Source organism: Salvelinus namaycush, chromosome 3 (genome assembly GCF_016432855.1).
Source record: "Salvelinus namaycush isolate Seneca chromosome 3, SaNama_1.0, whole genome shotgun sequence".
Lineage (NCBI taxonomy): Eukaryota > Metazoa > Chordata > Actinopteri > Salmoniformes > Salmonidae > Salvelinus > Salvelinus namaycush.
Window position 1 is genome coordinate 90,304,521 of NC_052309.1, and position 11,698 is coordinate 90,316,218.

Sequence of the window (11,698 nt, forward strand, 5' to 3'; positions counted from 1 at the left end):
ACGTAGATCTTTCCTGCAGTCAAATTACCAAATCGCCCTCTGGTGGCCTCATGGGTAGAATGTTATTCATATTTTTCAAAGTTTCATAATTAATAAACTATTAAAAAAATTAACTGCAGAAAATCTGGTGTTTCTCTGTGAGACCGTTGGAATACATTTCAACTCTATGTCTGACATGGTATAGGTGTCTTCTTTTGTTTAAGTCCATAAACATGTGTGTGAAGTGTAGACTTTTGTTTCAACGTAGATTTGTTTAAGACTACCCAGAAACACTCTGTATGGTGCTGATTTAGCCCACTGCAGTAAAAGGTTTAAAGCACCGGTCATTAAATACCAGATGGATTCTGTTCTCCCCTCACAGTCTGCTTAAAGCACCAGTCATTAAATACCAGATGGATTCTGTTCTCCCCTCACAGTCGGGTTAAAGCACCGGTCATTAAATACCAGATGGATTCTGTTCTCCCCTCACAGTCGGGTTAAAGCACCAGTCATTAAATACCAGATGGATTCTGTTCTCCCCCCACAGTCTGGTTAAAGCACCGGTCATTAAATACCAGATGGATTCTGTTCTCAGCTCCCCCTACAGTCTGGTTAAAGCACCAGTCATTAAATACCAGATGGATTCTGTTCTCCCCTCACAGTCTGGTTAAAGCACCAGTCATTAAATACCAGATGGATTCTGTTCTCCCCCCACAGTCTGGTTAAAGCACCAGTCATTAAATACCAGATGGATTCTGTTCTCCCCTCACAGTCTGGTTAAAGCACCGGTCATTAAATACCAGATGGATTCTGTTCTCCCCCCACAGTCTGGTTAAAGCACCGGTCATTAAATACCAGATGGATTCTGTTCTCCCCTCACAGTCGGGTTAAAGCACCAGTCATTAAATACCAGATGGATTCTGTTCTCCCCCCACAGTCTGGTTAAAGCACCGGTCATTAAATACCAGATGGATTCTGTTCTCAGCTCCCCCTACAGTCTGGTTAAAGCACCAGTCATTAAATACCAGATGGATTCTGTTCTCCCCTCACAGTCTGGTTAAAGCACCAGTCATTAAATACCAGATGGATTCTGTTCTCCCCCCACAGTCTGGTTAAAGCACCAGTCATTAAATACCAGATGGATTCTGTTCTCCCCTCACAGTCTGGTTAAAGCACCGGTCATTAAATACCAGATGGATTCTGTTCTCCCCCCACAGTCTGGTTAAAGCACCGGTCATTAAATACCAGATGGATTCTGTTCTCCCCTCACAGTCTGCTTAAAGCACCAGTCATTAAATACCAGATGGATTCTGTTCTCCCCTCACAGTCTGCTTAAAGCACCAGTCATTAAATACCAGATGGATTCTGTTCTCCCCTCACAGTCTGGTTAAAGCACCGGTCATTAAATACCAGATGGATTCTGTTCTCCCCCCACAGTCTGGTTAAAGCACCGGTCATTAAATACCAGATGGATTCTGTTCTCCCCTCACAGTCTGCTTAAAGCACCAGTCATTAAATACCAGATGGATTCTGTTCTCCCCTCACAGTCTGCTTAAAGCACCAGTCATTAAATACCAGATGGATTCTGTTCTCCCCTCACAGTCTGGTTAAAGCACCGGTCATTAAATACCAGATGGATTCTGTTCTCAGCTCCCCCTACAGTCTGGTTAAAGCACCGGTCATTAAATACCAGATGGATTCTGTTCTCAGCTCCCCCTACAGTCTGGTTAAAGCACCGGTCATTAAATACCAGATGGATTCTGTTCTCAGCTCCCCCTACAGTCTGGTTAAAGCACCAGTCATTAAATACCAGATGGATTCTGTTCTCCCCTCACAGTCTGGTTAAAGCACCGGTCATTAAATACCAGATGGATTCTGTTCTCAGCTCCCCCTACAGTCTGGTTAAAGCACCAGTCATTAAATACCAGATGGATTCTGTTCTCCCCTCACAGTCTGGTTAAAGCACCAGTCATTAAATACCAGATGGATTCTGTTCTCCCCCCACAGTCTGGTTAAAGCACCAGTCATTAAATACCAGATGGATTCTGTTCTCCCCTCACAGTCTGGTTAAAGCACCAGTCATTAAATACCAGATGGATTCTGTTCTCCCCCCACAGTCTGGTTAAAGCACCGGTCATTAAATACCAGATGGATTCTGTTCTCCCCCCACAGTCTGGTTAAAGCACCAGTCATTAAATACCAGATGGATTCTGTTCTCCCCTCACAGTCTGCTTAAAGCACCAGTCATTAAATACCAGATGGATTCTGTTCTCAGCTCCCCTCACAGTCTGGTTAAAGCACCAGTCATTAAATACCAGATGGATTCTGTTCTCAGCTCCCCCTCACAGTCGGGTTAAAGCACCAGTCATTAAATACCAGATGGATTCTGTTCTCCCCCCACAGTCTGGTTAAAGCACCGGTCATTAAATACCAGATGGATTCTGTTCTCCCCTCACAGTCTGGTTAAAGCACCAGTCATTAAATACCAGATGGATTCTGTTCTCCCCCCACAGTCTGGTTAAAGCACCGGTCATTAAATACCAGATGGATTCTGTTCTCCCCCCACAGTCTGGTTAAAGCACCAGTCATTAAATACCAGATGGATTCTGTTCTCCCCTCACAGTCTGCTTAAAGCACCAGTCATTAAATACCAGATGGATTCTGTTCTCAGCTCCCCCTCACAGTCTGGTTAAAGCACCAGTCATTAAATACCAGATGGATTCTGTTCTCAGCTCCCCTCATAGTCTGATAAAGCACCAGTCATTAAATAGCATATGGATTCTGTTCTCAGCTCCCCTCACAGTCTGGTTAAAGCACCAGTCATTAAATACCAGATGGATTCTGTTCTCAGCTCCCCTCACAGTCTGGTTAAAGCACCAGTCATTAAATACCAGATGGATTCTGTTCTCAGCTCCCCTCACAGTCTGGTTAAAGCACCAGTCATTAAATACCAGATGGATTCTGTTCACAGCTCCCCTCACAGTCTGGTTAAAGCACCAGTCATTAAATACCAGATGGATTCTGTTCTCAGCTCCCCTCATAGTCTGATAAAGCACCAGTCATTAAATAGCATATGGATTCTGTTCTCAGCTCCCCTCACAGTCTGGTTAAAGCACCAGTCATTAAATACCAGATGGATTCTGTTCTCAGCTCCCCTCACAGTCTGGTTAAAGCACCAGTCATTAAATACCAGATGGATTCTGTTCTCAGCTCCCCCCACAGTCTGGTTAATGCACCAGTCATTAAATACCAGATGGATTCTGTTCTCAGCTCCCCTCACAGTCTGGTTAAAGCACCAGTCATTAAATACCAGATGGATTCTGTTCACAGCTCCCCCCACAGTCTGGTTAAAGCACCAGTCATTAAATACCAGATGGATTCTGTTCTCAGCTCCCCTCACAGTCTGGGTAAAGCACCAGTCATTAAATAACAGATGGATTCTGTTCTCAGCTCCCCCTCACAGTCTGGTTAAAGCACCAGTCATTAAATACCAGATGGATTCTGTTCTCAGCTCCCCCTCACAGTCTGGTTAAAGCACCAGTCATTAAATACCAGATGGATTCTGTTCTCCCCCCACAGTCTGGTTAAAGCACCAGTCATTAAATACCAGATGGATTCTGTTCTCTCCCCACAGTCTGGTTAAAGCAGTCCCTTAACACTGATCTTGGGTCAGTTTAGCATTTCCCCCACTAATTGTTAAGGTTAGGAGTGGGGGAAAGAAAGCTGATCCTAGATCTGTACCTAGGGGAAACTTCACCTTTGAGGGTTTCCCTTCACATATCAATTTGAATTCCAGGCTATCCCCCCTCTCTAACCTCAGGATTATATTATTTGAAGTGATGAATTCAAACACTTAATTTTCAACCCAGTCAGAAGTCAGTCACACATAACATGAGGGGTCAGTGAGGCGTGGAACAGAAGAGTTTATTTCAGCTTGACATTTCAGAGGTGCTCCAAGGCAGAGGGGGACAAGAGGGGTTGAAGGAGGAGACAGAGGGGTGAAGAGGAACTCAGGGAAAGAGGGGTTTGGGCAAAGGGGGGGGGGGGGGGGGGGGGGACTTGCATGAAGAAGGATGAGGGTGGCTGTTGAGGGTGAGGAGGGGTAAAGTTCAAGCTCATTTTCATGGCACTCTAAGGCAAAGGGGAAAATGAGGATGAAGGAGGGGTGGGTTAAATCCCCCCGTTCCTCTCGGGTTTGTTGCACAATGTGACACTGACTGGTCACAGACAATCATGTAATGGAAGCGTCAGAACACATCCCCACAAGGGAGTGAGATGAAATGAAGCAACGTATGTGAACAACATCAGACTAATGACACTGCAGGGAGCGACAGGCTGGTCTCATCCAGGGCAGAAAGGTTGAGTAGGGTTCAGGGGTCAAAGGTCAGGGTTAAGTAGTCACAAAGCCTTCTAATTGCTGATTCTAATATCAGTTTAGCCTTTCAGATCATAATGAATACGAGTAAATGGACAGGGGGGACCTGATCCTAGATCAGCAGTCCTACTCTACGGCTCTGAATACTGGTCCTTTTAGATTACATGGACAGGGGGACCTGATCCTAGACCAGCTCTATGACTGAATACTGGTCCTTTTAGATTACATGGACAGGGGGACCTGATCCTAGACCAGCTCTCTGACTGAATACTGGTCCTTTTAGATTACACGGACAGGTGGGACCTGATCCTAGATCAGCTCTATGACTGAATACTGGTCCTTTTAGATTACACGGACAGGTGGGACCTGATCCTAGATCAGCACTCCTTGACATTTTGTGAATACAGGCCCAGGGCCATGGGGTTAGGCAGGGTCAAGGGACCGATACAAGGCTGAGACCAAAGCAGTGCATGTTAACTGGTGTTTAGGGAAGTAGTGAAGAGCAGTGGCTGTAGCAACCATGTAAACTGTAAGGTTCAGGAATTTGGTAACCATGGAAAAGTCACGTGTGATGTTATAGGATTCTGTTAAGTTTTTTTTTTTACCGTACGTGGTCGTATGTGGCTCAGTTAGTTAGATCATGGTGCCGGCAATAGCCAAGGTCGTGGGTTCAATTCCCGTAGGGATCACACACTGACAACGGACACGCTCTCAATGTACTGCAAGTCACTTTGGATGGAAGTGTCTTCTCCCAAATAATAATATTATTGTAGTGCCTCGGCCACACACACACACGCCACTTTCTCTATCCTCTAACTACCCTCTTTTGCGTTCCGCCTCCTCTTATGTAAGGTGGTTTGCATCCCAAATGGAACCCTGTTCCCTATTTTGTGCACTACTTTTGACCAGGACCCATAGGGGTCTGGTCAAAAGTAGGGCACTATAAGGGGAATTGGGTGCCATTTGGTACACAGACGTCATGACTGCAAATCCAAACTCCATGAAGGCCAAATATGTAACCGATTTCAGACTGTGGCAGGTTTAGCACAACAAAGAGTTGATAATAAATGAAGGGCCATATTAAGCATGTCACACTGTAGTCACTGGGAAGAATGGCTGACTTACCAACTAGGCTGGGTTTACGCACGCACACGCACGGGAATCCCTATTGCTGCTGCTTTGTGGAGTAATGGAGCTGCTTTGTGGAGTAATGGAGCTGCTGCTGCTTTGTGGAGTAATGGAGCTGCTGCTTTGTGGAGTAATTGAGCTGCTGCTTTGTGGAGTAATGGAGCTGCTGCTTTGTGGAGTATTGGAGCTGCTTTGTGGAGTAATGGAGCTGCTGCTGCTTTGTGGAGAAATGGAGCTGCTGCTGCTGCTTAGTGGTGTAATGTAGCTGCTTTGTGGAGTAATGTAGCTGCTTTGTGGAGTAATGGAGCTGCTTTGTGGAGTAATGGAGCTGCTGCTGCTGTGTGGAGTAATGGAGCTGCTTTGTGAAGTAATGGAGCTGCTGCTGCTTTGTGGAGTAATTGAGCTGCTGCTACTTTGTGGAGTAATGGAGCTGCTTTGTGGAGTAATGGAGCTGCTTTGTGGGTTATTGGAGCTGCTGCTGCTTTGTGGAGTAATGGAGCTGCTTTGTGGAGTAATGGAGCTGCTGCTGCTTTGTGGAGTAATTGAGCTGCTGCCGCTTTGTGGAGTAATGGAGCTGCTTTTTGGAGTAATGGAGCTGCTGCTGCTTTGTGGAGTAATGGAGCTGCTGCTGCTTTGTGGAGTAATGGAGCTGCTTTGTGGAGTATTGGAGCTGCTGCTGCTTTGTGGAGTAATGGAGCTGCTGCTGATTTGTGGAGTAATGGAGCTGCTTTGTGGAGTAATGGAGCTGCTTTGTGGAGTAATGGAGCTGCTTTGTGGAGCTGCTACTGCTTTGTGGAGTAATGGAGCTGCTGCTGATTTGTGGAGTAATGGAGCTCAGTGTGCTAAATGCTGTGCAATCTGGGCATCCAGAACCAAAGCAGTTAATGTTGAGGCTGTGATGAGAAACTAAGTGCTGTGAGCTTCTTAGAGATGATATTAAACCTGTAGGTCTGTGTGTGTCATTATAATACTGGTAAGAGAATAAAACTAATTTCATCCTCTAATGCTCTTTCTACCATGATATACACTTGCTCTTATTCCAGAAAGACCACCAGACATACCCTTTGTTTCAACCTTTATTTAACTAGGCAAGTCAGTTAAGAACAAGTTCTTATTTTCAATGATGGCCTAGGAACAGTTGGTTAACTGCCTTGTTCAGGGGTAGAACGACAGAATTGTACCTCGTCAGTTCAGGGATTTTAACTTGCAACCTTGCGTTTACTAGTCCAACACTCTAGGCTACGCTGCCGCCCCATATCAGGTGGTCTTTCTGGAATAAGAGCAAGTGTATATCATGGTAGAAAGAGCAATAGAGGATGAAATTAGTTTTTTGATAAAGCCTGGAATAAAATAAAAAGGTTGACCTTTAATTAAATTAAACATTTAGCTCCAGACACAAAGCAAAGTGCACTTACACTGAACAAAAATATATACGCAACATGTAAAGTGTTGGTCCCATGTTTCATGAGCTGAAATAAAATATCCCAGAAATGTTCCATACGCACAGAAAGCTTATTTCTCAAAAATGTTGTGCACAAAATTTGTTTACATCCCTGTCAGTGAGCATTTCTTGTTTGCCAAGATAATCCATCCACCTGACAGGTGTGGCATATCAAGAAGCTGATTAAACACCATGATCCTTACACAGGTACACCTTGTGCTGGGGACAATAAAAGGCCCCTCTAAAATGTGTGGTTTTGTCACACAATGCCACAGATGTCTCAAGTTTTGAGGGAGCATGTAATTGGCATGCTGACTGCAGGAATGTCCACCAGAGCTGTTGCCAGAGCACTGAATGTTCATTTCTCTACCATAAGCCGCCTCCTCATGTTTATTTATTTATTTTTGTGTATTTATTTTACTGCTCCAGGGTTATTATTAATGTTCCAGGTAGCTAGTGGTTAGAGCGTTGGACTAGTAACCAAAAGGATGCTAGATTGAATCCCAGAGCTGACAAGGTAAAAATCTGTCGTTCTGCCCCTGAACAAGGCAGTTAACCCACTGTTCCCAGGCCGTCATTGTAAATTATAATTTGTTTTTAAATGACTTGCCTAGTTAACTAAAAATAATAATTTCAAAAATCGTATTATTATTATTATTTGTTATTATTAATGTTCCAGGTTTATTATTAATGCTCCAGGGTTATTATTAATGTTCCAGGTTTATTATTAATGTTACAGGGTTATTATTACTGTTATAGGGTTATTATTACTGCTCCAGGGTTATTAGGGTTGTTATTACTACACCAGGGTTGTTATTACTACACCAGGGTTATTATTACAGCTCCAGGGTTATTATTACTACACCAGGGTTATTATTACTGCTCCAGGGTTATTATTACTGCTCCAGGGTTATTAGGGTTGTTATTACTACACCAGGGTTATTATTACTACACCAGGGTTATTATTACTGCTCCAGGGTTATTATTACTGCTCCAGGGTTATTAGGGTTGTTATTACTACTGTTATAGGGTTATTATTACTGCTCCAGGGTTATTAGGGTTGTTATTACTACACCAGGGTTATTATTACTACACCAGGGTTATTATTACAGCTCCAGGGTTATTAGGGTTGTTATTACTGCTCCAGGGTTATTATTACTGCTCCAGGGTTATTATTAATGCTCCAGGGTTATTATTACTACACCAGGGTTATTATTACTACACCAGGGTTATTATTACTGCTCCAGGTTTATTATTAATGCTTGGATAACTTTGCCTGCTAATATTTATTTATGTTTCATTCTTTATGCTGTGAGCACTGCACAGAACACCGGAAGAATTATCGCTGTGAATTATCGCTGTGAATTATCACTGTGAATTATCCCTGCGAAGTATCACTGTGAATCATTTGAATGTTTCTTTGTGTGTCAATTATTCCCTTAAGGGATGGGTTGCCAACAATTTGACACCAAAATAACATTAAATTCATTCATTCTGTTATTTGTTAAACTTGTCGTCAGTAGAAGTTACCGCTCGAACACTTTCCAACCTGTGTCACAGGAGGCTGGTGAGGGGAGGATAGCTCATAATAATGGTCAGAACGGAGCAAATGGAATGGCATCAAACACCTGGAAACCATGGAAACCATGCGTTTGATACCATTCCACTCATTCTCCCCCAGTCATTAACACGAGCCTGTTCTCCCCAATTAAGGTGCAACTAACCTGTGTCTGTGTGAAATTAGCCTACACCTGGGCTCTACTACCCTCCTGTAGGTTTTAACTCCAACCCTAATCTAGCACACCTGCTTCTAATAATTAGCTGTTTGATAAACTGAGTCAGGTCAGGGTTGGAGAGCACTGTCCTACACTTATACATACATATGTAGGATCTTAATTTGATCACCCTGTTGCAGGATAACTTTTATGCAATGCAAGAAATGTAAAACCTGTAGTGTATTTGTGGTTTAAAAATGCTCCTCTAGTTTTACATTTCTAAGTGGAAATTACAGACTTGATTTTCCCTCACGAAAAATGTAGGCCTATCAATCCCTAAATGCCCATTAATTATAATCCATATAATCATTTACATTTCCTGTTGCTGCAGGATTATTTCCCTGCTGTAGCAAACTGGCTCAAATTAAGATCCTACACCTGTAGTAGCATAACATATTTTGCAACATGTTTTGTTTGGCGACTCCAAGTAAAATCGTACAATCATTAAAACGGAATATGATGGGCATACCTGTGCGCATCGGTTTTCTCTTTATCATCTTTGGTGGCTAATAAGATAAGAGAGCGATGATACTCCCGCCAGCAGCTACAGAGTCGGGGCCCCTTCTGTTTGACGTCACACCGGTGCAAAACTGACACCGCGCGCACTGACTGTGTGGCTCTCCTCTCATTGCACCCAAACGCGCGCCGGTCGATGTCTCCTCCGCTCCTCCGAATTGAGTTCTGAGACTAGAAGTACATCAAACATCAGCGTCAAACTCTGTAGTCCTTACTGTCGGTTCTAGAAGACGTTACCGTTATTTTGCGTTCTCTCTCTATCTCTGAAAGTTGGATTATGAGCGCAGCTCGTTCGGCAGGATATAGTCCGTTTTCCAGCGGTTCCTCAGAAGATGACCAGTGGTGAAACTGAGATAAGGAACAGCGAAAGGAGGTCGATGCAGCCAAAGGTAGGCTATCCCACTAGCGAAATGAGATCGATGGTGTCAAAGGTAGGCTAGCCCACTAAACTACATTTTCTACCCTAATTTGTAAAGCTGCAGTTTACAGAACGTTTTATCGGTGGTGGTTATGGGCTTTGTATGTTTTGTTTTGAGTAGCTACGTGCATTGCAAAAACTTCTAGATTAGGTTGTGATAACATTCAGCTTCACTAAAAGTTATTTATTCTCAGATCTAAAGGTCACATTGTTTCACTGACGACACATCTGTTTTACGCAATGCCTGGTTTATTGTGTTATATTTGTTTAATGTCGAGAGAGAGAGAGGGGGAGAGAGAGACAGTGAGACACAGATAGGGAGAAAGAGAGAGGGGGAGAGAGAGACAGCGAGACACAGATAGGGAGAAAGAGAGAGAGGGGGAGAGAGAGAGAGAGGGAGAGAGAGAGAGAGAGAGAGAAGTAGTGCACGGGTTCCTAGCGCTTTGATATGATTGGCATTTTTGCTGCTGACTTCTGGATCCTTCAGTTGGCTGCGGGCACTGCCCCCTTGTCCACCGCGCTGTTCTGGGGGCATGGGATGATGATGTCGCCTGGGGGTGTCCGCCTGAGACATAGAGGGAAACTAAATTCTCAGCCTGAAGTGGTAGCCTGTACTCTGGCTAAATATTACTGCTGTAATAATGAGTGTTGTTGGATGTATGGGAGGAGAGGCTACCTCTTGAAACATATCTGTCTATAATAGTTTTTAAAGTTACATTTTGGTTCAACTGAGGAGGATTCTTGTGTAGGCTTTGCTCTGACATAGCATTTATAAGGGTCCTTTGTAACTATATGTAGGCAAGCATTTTTCACTAAATAGGAGGAATGGAACGCATGTTTTAATGATTAAAAAGTGCCAATTATATATTTCAAACGTAAAATATTTCATAAGAAGTTGTATAAAAACATCTGCAATATTTATTTCAGAATTAGAAACAACAAACGATATTTCCAGCTGTTTGATAATGGTAATGTTGTGTAGAGATGAATGTGATATTTAAAAATGTCCCGCAAGTTTGCCTTTGATGTACAATATGTAAATACAGCATTCACATAATGGTAGAGAAATAGTATTTGATATATATATATATAAAATTCTTTATGAGTAGGGCTGGGTGGTGAATTTACCTAATGCGTAGGCCTAACCATATTTTCCAGTTTCGCAGCACTCGTTCGTGCTACGGTGGACAATGTCTCTGTTGTCACATACAGAACAGTGTTACTTTTCTGTTTTCACAATCTATGACAGCAGTATCTGTTCCAGATAATATGAAATATTTGTTGGCGCTTATCAGCGCAATTAGCCACGCTGTTGCACGACTCTAGTCCCAGGCATGCGCTGGAGGCGAGTGAACGCGCGAGAGTGCACGTCAAACCCAAACGGATCAGAATTTCAGAACCTTCTAGAAATCTCTGTCAGTTCAAACAGCAATGTTAAGGCGACATAGTATATATTATTTCCATGACTCTATATATGTCTATCCAGGGTTGGGGAGTAACGGATTACATGTCATCGTTACATGTAAGGGATTACAAAAAACGTGTAACTGTAATCCACAAAAAGTACAAAAATATTGTAATCAGATTACAGATTATTTTTGAAAAACTAGATTACTTCGAGAAATACCTTTAAATTCAGAAAGCATGTGTGCGAAAATAATATTTGACACTTTTCTGTTTTCTCAATAACATTCAAATCATCATTGAAAAAAGTTGACGTTTGTTCCACCGGAGCGAGTCTGACCATAAGTCAGAGACCACTATGATGACACACCAGATGTGTTTGATGGATCGCGGGAGAAGAGCAGGAACAGGCTTTTGTAGGCTACAGTCCAAACTATGTCTTCCAGTGGTGCGACTGCTGTCGGCATCCAAAGATGATCCAACTTGGATAAACGCTTGGAGGTAAGGATGAATGCAAGCTATGTCTTCCAATGGTGCGACTGCTGTCAGCATCCAAAGATTATCCAACTTGAATAAACGCTTGGAGGTAAGGATGAATGCAGCTGTGTAGTCTACTGCAACACGGATACCACTTATTATTGATGTCTACATAGCGCATTGAT